The sequence below is a fragment of the Globicephala melas genome, chromosome 5, assembly GCF_963455315.2.
Source record: "Globicephala melas chromosome 5, mGloMel1.2, whole genome shotgun sequence".
Classification (NCBI taxonomy): domain Eukaryota; kingdom Metazoa; phylum Chordata; class Mammalia; order Artiodactyla; family Delphinidae; genus Globicephala; species Globicephala melas.
Window position 1 is genome coordinate 119,358,761 of NC_083318.1, and position 17,000 is coordinate 119,375,760.

A 17,000-nucleotide genomic window follows, 5' to 3' on the forward strand; every position below is an offset into this window, starting at 1 on the left:
CAGAAGCCTGGCATTTCGGCTTTGCAGTGTAGTCCAGTAAGCGATGCTCAGAGTGATATTCCTGAGTAATTAAGAAAAGGTAAAAGTAAGTGGAACGTACCCTGCCTAATGATAATGGTAACTGTTCTCAGAACCATAGGCTTCCCTCAAGAACTTAAAAATCACTCTCTGGGAGCCGTTTTTTTTTTTTTTTTTTTTCAATTTATTTTTGACTGCGTTGGGTCTTCGTTGCTGTGCGCGGGCTTTCCCTAGTTGCCTGAGCGGGGGGCTACTCTTCATTGCAATGTGCGAGCTTCTCATTAAGGTGGCTTCTCTTGTTGCGGAGCACGGGCCCTAGGTGCGCAGGCTTCAGTAGTTGTAGCATGAGGGCTCTAGAGCATGGGCTTTAGAACACAGGCTCAGTAGTTGTGGCGCATGGGCTTAGTTGCTCCACGGCATGTAGGATCTTCCCGGACCAGGGCTTGAACCTGTGTCCCCTGCATTGGCAGGCAGATTCGTAACCACTGTGCCACCAGGGAAGCCCCCTGGGAGCTGTTTTAAGATCAGAGCAGAGCTACCTAAAGTCACCAGAAAAAGAAGAAAAATGGCGCTCAAACCAGCAGGACTTGATTCAATAAAATATTTTTAAGAGCGATCAGGATGGACAGGCCAGTGTACATAGTTTGGATTTTATTCTAACTGCAATGGAAAGAGATTCCATAGAGCAATGGCATGATCTGAGTCACTATTTTTTTTAATAAATTTATTTATTTTATTTATTATTTTTGGCCATGTTTGGCTGGGATTAGCACATACACCCTAACATATATATAAAGTAGATAATCAATAAGGATCTACTGTCCAGCACAGGGAACTCTACTCAAAACTCATAATAACATATATGGGAAAAGAATCCAAAAAAGAACAGATATACATCTATGTAGAACTGAATCAAGTTGCTGAACACCTAAAACAACACAACGTTGTAAATCAACTATACTCCAATATAAAATAACAATTAATTAAATTAAAAAAAAAAAACAAGAAATGCCTACTATGTTCCCGACAGACCTCGGTGACCTGGGCTGGAGTCACACCCCTAGAGCCTGAGCAGGCTTGGGTTCCAAGGCTGGACGGTCCTGGGACTGAGGGTACGGGGAGAGATGTACCAGCAAATGAGCCCTCCTTGGACTGTAGTGCCTGGTGCCCTCTTCATGGGACCACAGTCTCCAGGTCCAGGCAGACTCTCTGGGCTGGAAGAGCTCTGAAAAGTCAGCTGGTCTCCAGGTCCCCTGCTGGTGAGTTTCCCACCTCTAGCCTCCTCCCTTACAGTCTCCCCACCTCCAGAGGACAGCTCCCTCAGCAGAGTGGTTTTCCAGAGGTTGGGATTTTGCCTCAGGGGTAAAGAGTAAGGGGGAAGAAGTAATGAGATACAACACTTGGATTGTTTGTTTTTGGCCACGCAGCACATGGGATCCTAGTTCCCTACCAGAGATCTAACCAGCGCCCCTTGCATTGGAAGCTCAGAGTCTTAACCACTGGACCGCCAGGGAAGTCCCCGTGGACTGGCACATACCAGTCGAATTTACAACCCATGAGCACAACTTTCTCTAAGGCTCTTGTTGCCAGAATAACCAGAGATGAGTATGAAGAAATCTTGTTAACTTGGGGCCTCTCATAACATGCTTATGGGCACTTCATAGTCACAAGGCCTGGGGGGCTGTAATTGACACCTACCCTCTAGAAATGTCCTGTCATAGAGAATGGAAAAAGAATTCCAAACAGGGCAGACTGTCAAGAAGCCAATTTCAAGAGGTAATTTTTACTCACACTGTTTTAAAAAAAAGCACATGACAAGATGCTCAACATTCCTAATTATCAGAGAAATGCAAATCAAAACAACAACAAGGTATCACCTCATACCAGTCATAACGGCCATCATCAGAGATGGAGAAAAGGGAACCCACTTATGCTGCTGGTGGGAATAGAAACTGGTAAGAGCTATTATAAAGAACAGCATGGAGGTTCCTTAGAAAATTAAAATAAAGCTATCAGATGATCCGGCAATCCCACTCCTGGGGGTATATATATCCAGAGAAAACCAGTATTCGAAAAGACCCACACACCCCAACGTCCATTGCAGCAGTATTTACAACAGTCAAGATGTGGAAGCAACCAAAATGTTCACAGACAGATGAAAAGATAAAGAAGATGTGGTACGTATAGACAATGGAATATTGCTCAGCCATAAAAAAGAATGAAATAATGCCACTTAACAGCAACACAGTTGAACCCAGAGGTGATCAGACTCAGTGAAGTCAGGAAGGGAAAGACAAATATCATACAATGTCACTTATAGGTGGAATGCAAAAATTGGTACAAATGAACTAATTTACATGGGGCTCCCGAGCACCCCCCATGGGGGACAGCACCCCTCCCTGGCTGTCCCCCAGGGGGAACTCCCATTGATTCAATCACTGCACTCCCATTGATTCAATATGCCTTCTTAAATTGGTGACCCTAATTAAATCAATCATCCTTCTTAATGAGTGTAGGGAGAATTAGGAAGGCAGGTTGATTTAATGGGAGTCAGGAAATCTAAGGCATTTGATTGGTTTAATGAAGCTTAAGAGATTTTCGGAGGACGATTGAGTTAACAGGGGTCCCAATAGTTAAAGGAATTGACTTAATCAATGGGAGTGAGGCTATTTAAGGATCTGATTCAATCGATGGGAGTTGTGTATTTTGGGGGCTGACTGAATCAACGGGAGTCTCTTGATACAAGAGTCCTGACTGAATCATCGGTAGTCCCATGATTTAAGGGGACTGTTTGAATCAAAGGTATCCCTTACAGGTCTGGCTCTGACTGCTCTGGAGGTGGGAGAAGGTGGAGTAGTGAAGCTGGTAATAAAGAGGCTTGGGTCTGGTCACCTGTTTGAGTTCCCTAGGCCTGCCATGACAAATTGACAAAAACACAACAGAACCTTATTCTCTAACAATTCTGGATACTGTAAGTCCAAAATCAAGGTGTTGGCAAGGCTCAGGCCTCCAGAGGACAAACTGTTCCATGCCTGTCTCACCTTGTGGTGTTGCAGGCAACCCTTGGTGTTCCTTGGCCTGTAGGTGCATCGCTCCAATCTCTGCCTCTGTGGTCACATGGCATCCTCCCTTGGGTCTCTGTCTCTTCTAAGGACACTAGTCACATGAGGGCCCACCCTAATGACCTCATCTTAATTTGATTACATCTGCAATTGACCCCATTTCCAAATAAGTTCACATTCACAAGTGCCAGGGATTAAGACTTCTATCATCTCTCTATCTATTTATCTATCTATCTATCTACTGGCCTTGCTTCACAGCTTGTGTTATCCTAGTTCCTGGACCAGGGATTGAACCCGCACCCTGGCAGTGAAAGTGCGGGGTCCTAACCACTCGCCTACCAGGGACTTCCCAATATATCTTTTGAGAGGGCACAATTCATCTCATAACATCACTCATAGCGAGGAAAAGGAGATAAAGCCTTAAGCCAGTTCAGGACAGGGAGTTAGAACTGAATGTTTTGCAAAACCCCAGAACCCAAGGAGTGCAGGGATCTTAGTCATCCTGGCAACTCCACTGCCTGGAACAGGCCTGGCCCAGGGTACCTGTGTGGTCATTTGTTTAATTTGGCAGAGAAATAAATGGACACAGTGAAAAGAGAAGAGAGAGAGGAAGAGACTGAGGTAAGTTTGGAGAGGAGGCTTAAGAGAGAGAGAAGACATTCACTCCCTAGGTTGTCACAGGCCACACCCATCCCTCCTGTCTCACACGGGGGTGGGCGGTGTGGTTCTCATATTTAGATTCCCTCCTTGGTCCCTAAGGCCTCTTAAATGTGTGACTTTAGCCCCTAAAGCTGAGGGAGAGTTTGAATGGGTCTCCCATAACTCAACATGTCATCTTTTGTCCATAAGCCATCTTTGAGGCTTGTTTTCATTACTTTTTAAATAAATGTGGGATGAAGTATTCCCTCCCCTCCACACTCCCAGTTCAGGGTGCTCCAGTTTGCACCATGATGCTGAAATGAATCAGGACCCTATAGTCCTTGCCCCCCATGTCTTCAGCCTGCCTTTTGTCTGTGGAAAAGTTTTAGCCAAAGAATAAGTTTAATCAGAGAAGTGAGAAAATGCAGAAACAAAGGAAAACAGTCAAAGGAGACCAAATAATAATAGTTTAGTCATTAAGCATAATCAAGGACCTTTAGTTCCTTCTCAAGGGCTACAGATAACATTCTGGGCCGCATCCTTTCAGCTGTCTTAGAGATACTGAAACCCCCATCAGGTGGAAGAAGTTAACTACATGACAACCAGAAGGTAAGCATGACATAAGCTGCCACAATTTGAGAATTGGCCTCAAAGAAATGGAAACAAATCGACCCTGGAGCTGAAGATTAACCGTACTTAAAACAATCAAGATGACGCTGGTCAGACCACCGCATGACCAATTTCAAGACGACTGTCAGAGCTGACGGTGCTGTTTCTGCACGTAGCCCCCTCCCTCCACCTATAAAAGCTCTTGCCCACTGGTTGGGGTGGGGGTGAGTCAGCCTTTGGGGAGGAGTCCGCCCCCAACCCACTGTTGCCAGCAACTGCAATAAAGCAAACTTTCCTTTCCGCCAATCTTGCCGCTTTATTGGCTTTTGAGTGGCAAGCAGCCGGACCCCACTTTCGGTTACAATGCTGTTAGTAAGTTTTAAATTGTATTTATCTTTTATAATCAAATCATAGTCTGTTCACTCAGACACTTGTAGCAAGGACAGGAGCTGGTCACAGTATTGGGCACTGTGGCAGAAACAAAGAGAAAACGTGCATGGCATCTGCCTGATGGAGCCCAGTTAGAGAGGCAAGTATGCTGCAAGTTGTGTGAGTATGCTGAGGGCAACGGTCAATTACAGTCTTGCTAATCAGCGTGGTCTCGCCACCCCACCACGCCTGCATAGCACCATCTGGGAGCCTGGTAGAAATGCGGAACCTCAATCCACCTCCAGACCTAAATCAGAATCTTCATTTTAACAAGACTGCTAGCAGGTGATATGTATGCACACAGGAGCTTTTGTCCAGGAGACAGAAATCACTTCCCAGCAGGGTGTCCAAAAATGGTATCAACTCAACCATCATCACCAGAACAAGGCCCTGTGCTGGGCACTGGGGACTAGAGAAGAAATAAATGTGTCCTTGCCCTCAAGGAGCTTGCAGGCTAACAGGGAAACAGACACATAACCACACAACCTCGTCCTACAGAGGAGGTAGCTCTGAGATGCTCTCGTGCTAGGTGGAGGCATCATTTAAGAAAACTCCTTATAAAGCATGAAGAGTTTGTCCAGTGCAACACCACTCAATTTCCTGTAGGTTCCAAGTAACATAAGAGCTTTCCAAGGGGATCATCTCACACAGCTCTTTGTTCAGTGGCACCGTGCCTCTCTGAGCCTCCATTTTCTCAGCTGCAAAATGAGACAATTTGTAACATGTTTTTTTTTGGCCACACTGCACTGCAGGCATGTGCGATCTTAGTTCCCCAACTAGGGATTGAACCAGTGCCCCCTGTACTGGAAGCATGGAGTCTTAACCACTGGACTGGCCAGGGAAGTCCCTAACCTTCCTGGCTTTTATTAGAGCCACAAAGCCACCTTGTGAGAGAGAAGGGCAAGTAAGGACTAACATGAAAATTTACTGAATGGAAAAAAAGAATGCTGCTGGACAGTATGCACACTGTGAAATCATGTTTAGAAAAAAAGTCCCACACATATACTATTTTTTAACGTGTGCTATATATAAAGCTATACATAGAGAAAAAGTTCTGTAATAACAATGACTTTCCTGGAGGGCGGAAGTAGGCCTTTATACACCTCAATAGCAGTTTATTTTCAAAGAAATGTACTACTTCTTAAACGAAAACATTTTAAAAGTATTTAAGTGCATTGGAAATTGGAAGTAATGTTAATCCTGATTATCTGAGTGGCGTGATTACGGATGACATTTTCTCCTAATTATGCTTTCTAAATTTCCTACAATGAACTTGTATCCATCTGGGCCATTTGATTTGTGAGACGCCCTAACCTCCACCCCCGCCCCACCCCCGCAGCCCGCTTTCTTGCTGAGTCTGCAGGTCTCTAGCGCCCTCTGCCGAAGCATCTCTACGTTTTGTCCTTTCCGGAACGAGAAGGTGTAGGTCAGTCTCCTGGGAGTCTTGTTAAAAGGCAGATTCTGATTCAATGGGTGTGGGGCAGGACCGGGATTCGGCGTTTTAAGAAATCCCTGGGGGAGCTGATGCTTGACCTCCCCCAGTGGCAAGGACTGAAACTGCTAGACCACGAAGAGTTATTCTACAACAGCTAGCACAGTACCACTGTCAGCCTCGGACAACGGTCCGGGAGGGCTCCCCGGAAAGCCTAAACCTAAGCCGGCGGCGGCTCACCTTGGGGACAAGGGCAACAGGACCGCAGCTGGCGGCCCCGCCCCTCGAGGCCCTCGCGGACCCTCCATTGGCCAACCCGCTGACGTAAGCCTCGCGTCACGTGAGGCCGCCGTCCAATGGCGGAGCGCACTCCGCCGGGCCGGTGGCTGGCGCAGGGGACCCACGGAGGTGTGGCGGAGCGCACCGTGGCGGCGAGGTCGCAGGCTGCTGGCGGCTGTATGTGTGCGCTGCCCTCCCCGACGCCTCCCCCCGATTCCCCCTGCGCCTGCAGGCCGGCGCGATGCGGCGCCGCTTCTGGGGCATGTTCAGCTGCCCGTGCGCCGGCGACGGTGCGTTTGGGGCCTTGGCTGCCGCCTCCGCCAAGCTGGCCTTGGGCAGTGACGTGGAGTTGGAGCACGGCTGTGGCGGCCGGCTGGTGGGACTGGGTGGAGGAGCGGCGCTGCGGGGCTGCTGGGCTCCAGGGTGGAGCAGGGCTGGGGGCGCCTGGGCCGCCTCACACCCTGTGGTCCTTTTGGTCCCCTCGGCTGTCGGCCACTACAGACAGCGGGGTTAGGAGAGCATCTCTGCCCTGGAAGTCACACCTGTCGACTCAAAAATATTTTTACAGCCTCGATGTTGAAAGTTTTATTTGGCAGGAATTTTTAGGAATTCAAGCTGGGAGGCAGCACGTCAAGTAACCCTGAGAGAACTGCTCCGTGAGCCAGCATATACAGGAGTTTTGCGACAAAGGGCAGGTAGTCTGAGTGTCAAAAGATTGTTGTTAGTTAAAGAAAGACAGATATGTCAAGTTAAGGAATTTAGCGCTTTTGTATGTATGGGAAGGTGCAAGAGTCTGGGCGGCTCACTGAAATCATTCCTTTGATGTGCACCTCAGCTATCTGGGCCAGTATCCTGTGTTTTCACATCCTGAGATTCCTCAGGGCTCACCTTTGTGAGTAGCTGCAGTCTGATGGCTGCTAGATGTCAGGTATTCTTTTCCTTCCTGAGTTCCCTCAGGGTTCACCAGCTCACCATGAGGTGGCTGATGACTGTGACATCTTTTGTTTATTGATATGGCAGGCAATATTCCATTTATCAGTTCCTCCTCTTGGTCTGAAATTCGACCAATATTTGGAAGACATTTCATGACCAATTTTTGTCCCATGGCGCTAGGAGGCTCATCCCAGATCAGGCGAAAATTCGTTTTGATACGCCACTCCAGGTGCTAATTTCTGGGTTAGGCCCCGTTGATAAAGATTCTCTGGATCCTCTGTCTTACTAGTCTATTATGATCCAGGAGATATTTTCCCTTGTTGCTTGTCCCCATACCTCGGATCACACTATTACAATTATTCTATGTAGAGTTACAAATGTGATTTATTTCCTCAAGATGTTTAGCCATCAATTTTGTTGGAGGCCTGGTTACACATTGAGTACTGTAAGAGACAGCAAAATAGGCAGGGTATAAGTAATGTAGGTAGTAACACTGACAAGGTCATAGTGCAGCAGGGAGACAAATCATAAACAATTTGGAAACAAAGAACAAATTAAAACAATGATTAGTATAACTAGTTGTAATCCAGTTGTATTGGGCTGGCCAAAAAGTTCGTTCGGTTTTAAGTTAAAAGACTTTTTTCTTTTTTTTTTTTTAACATTGAGCTCTTACTTTGTGCCAGGCTCTTTTTTTTAAAATTTATTAATTAATTTATTTATTTTGGCTGCACCATGTCTTAGTTGTGGCACACGGGATCTTCGTTGAGGCATGTGGGATCTTTAGTTGCAGCATGTGGACTTCTTAGTTGCGGCATGCAGACTCTTAGTTGCAGCATGCATGTGAGATCTAGTTCCCCGACCAGGGATCAAACCCCGGGCCCCCTGCTTTGGGAGCTCAGAGTCTTACCCACTGGACAACCAGGGAAGTCCCAAGACACGTTTTTCATTTTCACAAAGAACTTTACTGAACGATGTATTCACTAGCCAAATGAACTTTTTGGCCAACCCAATAATAAACCATCAAGTCCACAGGAGAGCCAGCTGGAGAAGCCAAATTCTGGAAGGATCAAGTAGAGAGAAAAAGATAAATGTTTCATCTTTGTTTACAAAGATATGCTTTATCAACTTGTTGTAGGTCATAGCATAAGAGAAAAGGTGTTTCTGGAAAACAAAAGTTCGTTCAGTCCCATGTAATTAATTCCTGTTGATCTGGATGAAGTAATCAGGTTTTCCATTAGAGTTTTGTCATTTGTTACCCAGTTCAGTGGTATTATCTAAAGGCTATCTGAAACTTACATTTGTTTAAAAGTTCTTTTTATGAGTCTTCTTGAAAATCTTCATTTTGTAAAAGCATCAGTGTAAAATAATGATTGTCTATAAAGGACAAAACTTAAAAGAGCATGGTTAAAGATTTGAGTACAGTGCAATTATCAGGAAACTGGATACTTCTGTGACATATAACATTTTAGAATAACTAGGATTTGGCTGATAACATTATATTAGATGTTAGGAATTTCATATAAATTTTGGAATAGCTATATTAATAACATCTATCCATACACTATAACCTAAGGTTCACCTCCCATCACTTGACAATGTTTTGAAGTAAGTTAACATACCAAATAAACTTAGTTAGTGTAACATTCGTCTCTGAGCTGTCGCAGGATGCTCCTTAAAGCACCCCAGAGTCAGTTGGAAGCTAAAAGAGACTTAGTTAGATTTTGATATTTGGGAAGTTTGTTAAAAATATCAAAAAGGTTTTAAAACACAACAGGATCATAGGTCTCTATGAAACAATACTTATTTAACGGAAGTCACAAAAAGATTAAAAAAAAATACAGATCACTTAAGGCCACAGAACCTCACGCAATCTGTTATCAAAAAGGAAAACTGTAAGAAACTTTGTTCAGCTTCCAGTCTTGTACTAGCTTACTAGTACAAATCCATTTACTTAATTAACTCCAATCTAAATTTAGTTAATCCTGACCATGCACAGAATTTTTTTTCCTCAATAAAATGTAATTCCATTCCTTATAACTAAAAACACACATCCTGCTTTCCTACTGTGTACTGAAATGTTTCTCTTTTATTCCTATTAGCTTTAGTTACATGTTTAAATTAGAATCCTCAATTCTTTTTTTTAAAATTTAAATTCCCTTCATGAGTAATAACATCTTATGACTCTTAAATAAGCATATTATACACTTATTGACCATTTTGATACCCTCTTTTGTGAAAGAGGATCTTTCAAATCTATTGTCCTTTTTTCTTTTTTTTTTTTTTTTGGCTGCCGTGGGTCTTTGTTGCTGCGTGTGGGCTTTCTCTAGTTGCGGCGAGCAGGGGCTACTCTTCATTGCAGTGCGTGGGCTTCTCATCGCGGTGGCTTCTCTTGTTGCATAGTATGGGCTCTAGGTGTGTAGGCTCAGTAGTTGTGGCACGCGGGTCCTAGAGTGCGCGGGCTTCAGTAGTTGTGGCTCGTGGGCTCTAGAGCGCAGGCTCGGTAGTTGTGGTGCACGGGCTTAGTTGCTCTGTGGCATGTGGGATCTTCCCAGACCAGGGCTCGAATCTGTGTCTCCTGCACTGGCAGGCGGATTTTTAACCACTGCACCACCAGGGAAGCCCTCTATTGATTTTTACTCTCTATTTTACTTATTTCTGTTCTAATCTTTATGATTTTTAAAAGAATTTTTACTAACTGAGCTTTGTTCTTCTTTTTCTAGCTCCTCCGGGTGGAAGGTTAAGTTGTACAGTTCAGATTTTTCTTGTTTCCTATGATAAGTTTGTATCACTGTAAACTTCTCCTTTAGAACTGCTTTTTTTGCATCCTGTAGATTTGGACTGTTGTGTTTTCACTTTCATTTGTCTCTAGGTATTTTTTTTTCCTCTTTGATTTCTTCAGTGATCCATTGGTTGTTTAGTAGCATATTGTTTAGCCTCCATGTGTTTTGGGTTTTTTTTCAGTTATTTTCTTATAGTCAGTTTGTAGTTTCATAGCACTGTGTTTGGAAAATATACTTGATATGATTTCAGTTTTCTTAAATTTACTGAGGGTTGTTTTGAGGCCTAGCATGTGATCTGTCCTGGAGAAAGTTCCATGTACACTTGAAAAGGAACTGTATTCTGCTGCTTTTGGAGGAAATATGCCATATATGTATATATCCATCCATCTGGTCTAATGTGTCATTTAAAGCCAGAGTTTCCTTATTGATTTTCTGTCTGGATGACCTGTTCATTGTTATAAGTGGGGTTTTAAAGTTCCCTATTTTTATTTTGTTACTGTCAATTTCTCTCTTTATGTCAGTTAATATTTGCTTTATGTGTTCATGTGCTCCTATATTGGGTGCATAAATACTTAGTTTTTATATCTTCTTCTTGGATTGATCACTTGATCATTATGTAGTGTCCTTCTTTATCTCTTGTAGCAATCCTTATTTTAAATCTAATTTGTCTGGGAGTTCCCTAGTGGCCCAGTGGTTAGGACTTGGCTTTCACTGCCGAAGCCTGGGTTCAATCCCTGGTCGGGGAACTAAGATCCCAGAAGCTTTGCAGCCAAAAAAAAAAAAAAAAAAGAAAAAAGGCTCTTTTAAAAACCACTAAAATCTTGAAGACATTGGTATGTGGAGCCTGAAACACTTATTGGGGTATACTAAAAGATTTGAAAAACGAAAAATGGAACTACCACATTACCCAGTGATTCCACTCCTGGGTGTATATCCAAAAATACCTGCAAAACACTGTTTCAAAAAGATGTACCCCAATGTTCATAGCAGCACTATTTACAATTGCCATAATATAAGAGCAACCTCAGTGTCCATGAACAGATGAATGGATAAAGAAGATGTGGTGTGTGTATGTATGTATGTATATATATACATGTATATATATATGTATATATACACATACGTACACACAGTATAAGTCCCCTACATACAAACCATCAAGTTTCAAAGATGCGAACGTGCATCTGGTTTCAGAAAGGAACCAGAACCTGTGCCATCAACGTCAGGAGCGAGTGAAATTGCAACTTGCCCTCCATCTCCTATTGCTGACAATCCTTCAGCTCTACCATCTCCCACCTCCTCTCCCTCCTCCAGTCAGTAACTCTTCTTGCCTGTTCACTCGATGCCAACCCCTGTATGCCAGCTGTTTTACTGTACTGCTGTACTTTCCAAGATACTGTACTGTAAGATTAAAAATGTTTTATTTTATGTGTTTGTGTGAAAAGTATTATAAACCTATCACAGTACAGTACTATATAGCTCTTGTGTTAGTTGTGTACCTAGGCTAACTTTGCTGGACTTACAAATTGGACTTACGAACGTGCTCTCGGAACAGAATTTGTTTGTATGTAGGGGCTTAACTATATATACAACACCATGCTACTCAGCTATGAAAAAATAAAATTTTGCCATTTGCAGCAACATGGATGGACTTGGAGGACATTATGCTAAGTGAAATAAGTCAGAGAAAGGAAAATACTGTATGATATCATTTATATGTGGAATCTAAAAAATACAACAAACTAGTGAATATAACAAAAAAGAAGTAAGTTCACAGGTATGGAGAACAAACAGACCAGTGGGGAGGTGGGAGGGGCACTGTAGAGGTTGGGGAGAGGGAGGTAGAAACTCTTGGGTGTAGGACAGGCTCAAGGATATATTGTACAGCATGGGGAAAATAGCCAATATTTTATAATGAATGTAAATGGAAACTAACCTTTAAAAATTATCTTAAAAATTGAAAACATTTTTTAAATAAATTTTTCAAAAGATTCAATATTCTCAAAGAATATTCGAAAAGTAGATATGCATTTCTCTAATTTTTACCTTAATGAATGCACTTTAAAGATGTGAGAAAGTATAAATACGTGACGGTGGGGGGAGAACAAACTGTGGCAACACAATTTATAACACACACACAGACACACACGCAATCAACAAAAAATTCTGATCTGTTGATTCAGTTATAATGTGCTTTATTAACATAGATCATGACTTCCTTTGTGAATCATCAAATATGCATTCATGGCGTCCTTTTCAAAGGCTTCTGTCCATTCCCAGCACAAGTGTTAATCCACCCTCCACTGCTGCCTTTGATTTACTTTCAGACAAATCTGTGATGCAAACAACTCCGTGCTCTGAATCTTTTGGGGTATGGGGTCTCAGCTCCCCTGAGGACGGGTGGTCATGCCCTCCTCCCGAGTACTCCTGCTAGTCAAGTGGGCCCTGAGAGGAGGGGGGCTGAAGGACCTGAGGACTAAGGGTATCTTTGGGTAGATTTCTAAGGGCCACCCTCACACAACCCTAAACCCACCATGTGATTCCCACCAACCCAGCAGCATATCCCCTAGGCAACAGCAAGGCCATACCTATTCCGGAAGGAGCTCAGCCCCTACGAATCAGGCCCAGGGAACCTGCACTTCTGGAAGTTCTTACCCCAAACCTTCACGCTACTCAGTGGTCTCAGGTGCCCTCTGCCATATAGCTCTAGCTCAGTGCTACGGAATACGGGCCTGACAGAGTAACATCAGCACCAACAAAAAGCTTGTTAAAGATGTCATTTCATGAGCCTCACAGGAGAATCATAATTAAGAGTGGGGCCTGGATTCCCCCCAAATTTGTAAGCACTTTAAAGCTTTGGAAGAAATGTTTGCTACGTGGCTCCCATGCAGTTTCTCATTAGTATTACACGATGAGTATTTAGCAATAACATCACCTGTGCCCTCCCCACAGAGTCTCTTGATCTGGGTGGGAGCATCTGCGTTGTTTTAACTCCAGGTGATTCAAAGGTTAGGCCCGGTTTAAGCACGAGGGCTGCCTGGGTACCTTGATGAGAGTTGCTTCCAGTCTTTGGTCCTTTTGCCTCTGGGGAGGTATCGGTGTCTGCTCTACGTGGGATTGGAAGGGGCAGGGCAGTGCAGCCCACTTGCTCTATGCTGTAGCAGAGTTTCTGGGCATCTGTGTGAGGGCAGAGCACGTGTAGACAGGAAAGAAAAAGCTCACAGTTTGGTCTCCACGCAGGAGCTCATTGATCCTGAATTTCTCTTTTTCTGAAGGTTGGCATTTCAGCGTTTCAAGGCCTTTTGCCTGTGGGTATGGTGGGAACAGGTGAAGGAGCTGTGCTGTTGCCGTTGAAGGCATATTCTCAAGATGCTGATGTGATTCCTCAACATGCTGTCAATGAGAAAATGATCAAGAGCAGGAGGTAGAAGAGGACGAAATGGCAGTTTCTCAGGTAAATGTCCTGTCCTGGGTCAGAGGCTGTGTCTGCTTTTCCTCCTGAAACGTCATGGATTGAGAACCTGCAAACCTTTCATTTTCTAATTCTGACGTTCCTCCCTAGCAAGGTTGTTTTCAACTACTTGTTTTTTTCCTTCTTATGATAGTCCTAGTCAGCTCTGCAGAATATTTCTCCCCTGTGTTCCAGAGCCTTTTCCCCATTGTCTGCATCCAGGCTCCCTATAGAGCACGGAGAATTCTCACCATGAATTAATGACCTTCAACTATCGAAATTCCTATTCCTTTTGTGAAAGATCAACACGGGAAGGCATTAGTATCCAAACTTCCCTATGGGATACTTTCAGGTGTTGAGGTATTAGTGAAGAAGGGGAAATGGAATGATTAATGTACATCTGAATGCAACATCAACTTATCACAACAGGATTAAGAAAATGCACTTTTAAATGGGATGGCATTAGTGGTCCAGATAACTCAAAGTTCTGAAAAAAAAAGTAATTAGGAGAGACTTGCTCTGTATATTGAAAAGAAAAACTATTTAAATACAGCATTAGAGTCAGAGAACATGGGAGGTATATGTGGACTGAAATTTGTATAAAATTGACATTTTTTCATGTTAGTTTCAGATTATATTTTTCTTATGTGTTTCACCTAGAATCCCACAGCAGTGATAATGTGTCTTGTGTGCTTCAGTCACCTGATAATCATTTGTCCCATTACTCCTGCTGTTCACTGGTTCAGGTGCTTTCTGCAAGATTCCTTTGCTATGAGCTCATATATTTCTTGTATCTTTAGTAAGGATTTGGTGTGATTCGCTGAGAAATGTGCATAAGCCATCATGGTAGATCTGGAAACTCGAATTTCTTCTTAGTTTTCCTTTGCTTGTAGTTTGCTTTGAAAAATAAACATTGTCACCTTTGTTTATTAAAGACATTGGCTTTTCAAGTGGAGTCTGTAGTCAGTCAAGCCTTGCTCTTGTAAGTTTCCATTATACTCCACACTCATGCAACAGACATATGGTTCTTTTTCACTTCTTTGTATTTTGAAAAAAGTTTACAAGAATCATTTTATTAATGTATGCTCAATTGTGTTAAATTTCTGAAATATAGCCCAACTCAAATGATAAATATTATCAGACATCAAAGATTCAGAACCAATAGCTCTAACTTATTGTATATCGTTGAGTGTGTGTCTCCCCAAGTGAATTTATAAAATGCAAAGTGTATCATCCACAAATAGCTTCGTAAGATTTATCCAGTTAAAAATAATTAGTATTAATTCTTCTTTAAAAGTCTGGTAGGATTCACCAGTGAAGCCATCTAGTCCTGGTATTTTTTTGTTGGGAGGTTTTTCAGAACTGATTCAATGTCCTTAATAGTAATTTTGTCAGTTTGCGATTGTTTTATTTTTTCATGATTCAGTCTTTTTATTTTTTATTTTATTTATTTATTTTTTTTTGCGGTACGCGGGCCTCTCACTGTTGTGGCCTCTCCCGTTGCGGAGCACAGGCTCCGGACGCGCAGGCTCAGCGGCCATGGCTCACGGGCCCAGCCGCTCCGCGGCATGCGGGATCTTCCCAGACCGGGGCACGAACCCGTGTCCCCTGCATTGGCAGGCGGACTCTCAACCACTGCGCCACCAGGGAAGCCCTATTTTGTATTTTTTAACTCTTTCTTTGGCCCATTGATTCCTTAGGATCGTGTTGTTTAATTTCCACATATTTGTATATTTTCCAGACTCTGTCCTGTTGTTCATTTCTGGTTTCTTACCATTGTGGTTGAAAAAATACTTAGTAAATGAAGTAAATCAGAAAGAGAAAGACATATCATATGTTATCTCTTATGTGGAATCTAAAATATGACACAAATGAACCTACCTATGAAACAGAAACAGAAGCACGGGCATAGAGAACTGACTGGTGGTTGCCAAGGGGGAGGGGTTTATGGGACAGTGGAGTGGGAGTTGGATTTAGCAGATGTAAGATTTTATATATAGAATAGATAAAACAACAAGGTCCAACTGTATAGCACAGAGAACTATATTCAATATTATATGGTAAACCATAATGGAAAAGAATATTAAAAATATAAAAATATTAAGAATGTGTATGTGTGTGTGTGTGTGTGTATATATATATATATATATATATATGTAACTGAATCACTAAAAAAAAATGCTTAGTATGGTATCAGTCTTCTTAAATTTGCTAAGACTTGTTTAGTGACCCATCACATGATCTGTCCTAGAGAATGTTCAATGTGCAGTAGAGAAGAACATGTATTCTGCTGCTGTTGGATGGACTGTTCTGTTTTTGTCTGTTAAGTTCATTTGGTCTAATGTATTATTCAAATTCAATACTTCCATATTGATTTTCTTTCTGGATGATCTATTCATTGTTGAATGGTGGGTATTAAGGACCACTACACTTTTTTTGTATTGTCTAGTTCTCTCTTCAATCTGTTAGTATTTGTTTAATACATTAAGGTCCTCCACTGTTGGGTGCATATTTATTTGAGTGTTGTCTTCTTGACGAATTGACAACATAATCATTATATAATGACCTTAAATTTTTTCTTCTTGCAGCTTTTGCCTTAAAGTCTATTTTGTCTGGTATTTTGTCTGGTGTAACTCTAGCTACCACTGCTTTCTTTTGGTTTCCACATGTATGGAATATCTTCTTCTAAACTTCACTTTGAGCCAATTTGTGTTTTTAACCCTGAAGTGAATCTCTGGTAGGCAGCATACAGTTTGATCTTGTATTTTTAACTATCTAGCCACTCTATGACTTTTGACTAGAGAATTTAATATATCTATGTTTATAGTAATTATTGATAGGTAAGGACTTACCAAGGCCATCTTATTGTTTCCTGGATGTTTTGTTGTTTCTTGTTCCTTTTTTCCTTTTTTGCTGCCTTTCTTTGTGAATTAGTGATACTCTGTAGTGGTATGTGATGACTTCCTTCTCTTTATATTTTCTGAATCTACTGTAGGTTTTTGCTTTGTGGTTCCATGAGGCTCATGGAAAATGTCTTGTAGATACAACAGTCTATTTTATGTTGATAACAATTTAACTTCCATCAGATACAAAAAATCTACTCTTTTACTCCCATCCGTGAATTTTTGTATATGGTGTTACAATTTACCTCTTTGTATACTGTTTACACGTTAAAATTATTATAGCTGCAGTTATTTTTAATAATCTAATTCTTTAATCTTTATATACTAAATTTAACTGTTTAACCCGCCACCATATCACACTATTAAAGTATTCTTACCTAACTATATACTTGCAAGTCTATTGTGTATCCTCATATGTTTTCATGGTCCTATTTAGTGTCCTTCTATTTTAGCTTGAGGAACTGT

At 42.2% G+C, this 17,000-nt stretch overlaps 1 long non-coding RNA gene across 1 annotated transcript in view; it reads left to right on the plus strand.

Moving 5' to 3' along the window:
• Nucleotides 1-6,623: 6,623 nt before the first annotated feature.
• LOC132597320 (uncharacterized) overlaps nucleotides 6,624-17,000 on the plus strand; it is a 47,896-nt gene continuing 37,519 nt past the window's right edge. Inside the window, exons 1-2 of the long non-coding RNA XR_009563862.1 lie at nucleotides 6,624-6,758; nucleotides 13,457-13,635. This is a non-coding gene — a long non-coding RNA (uncharacterized lncRNA). The remainder of the gene's footprint in view (nucleotides 6,759-13,456; nucleotides 13,636-17,000) is intronic.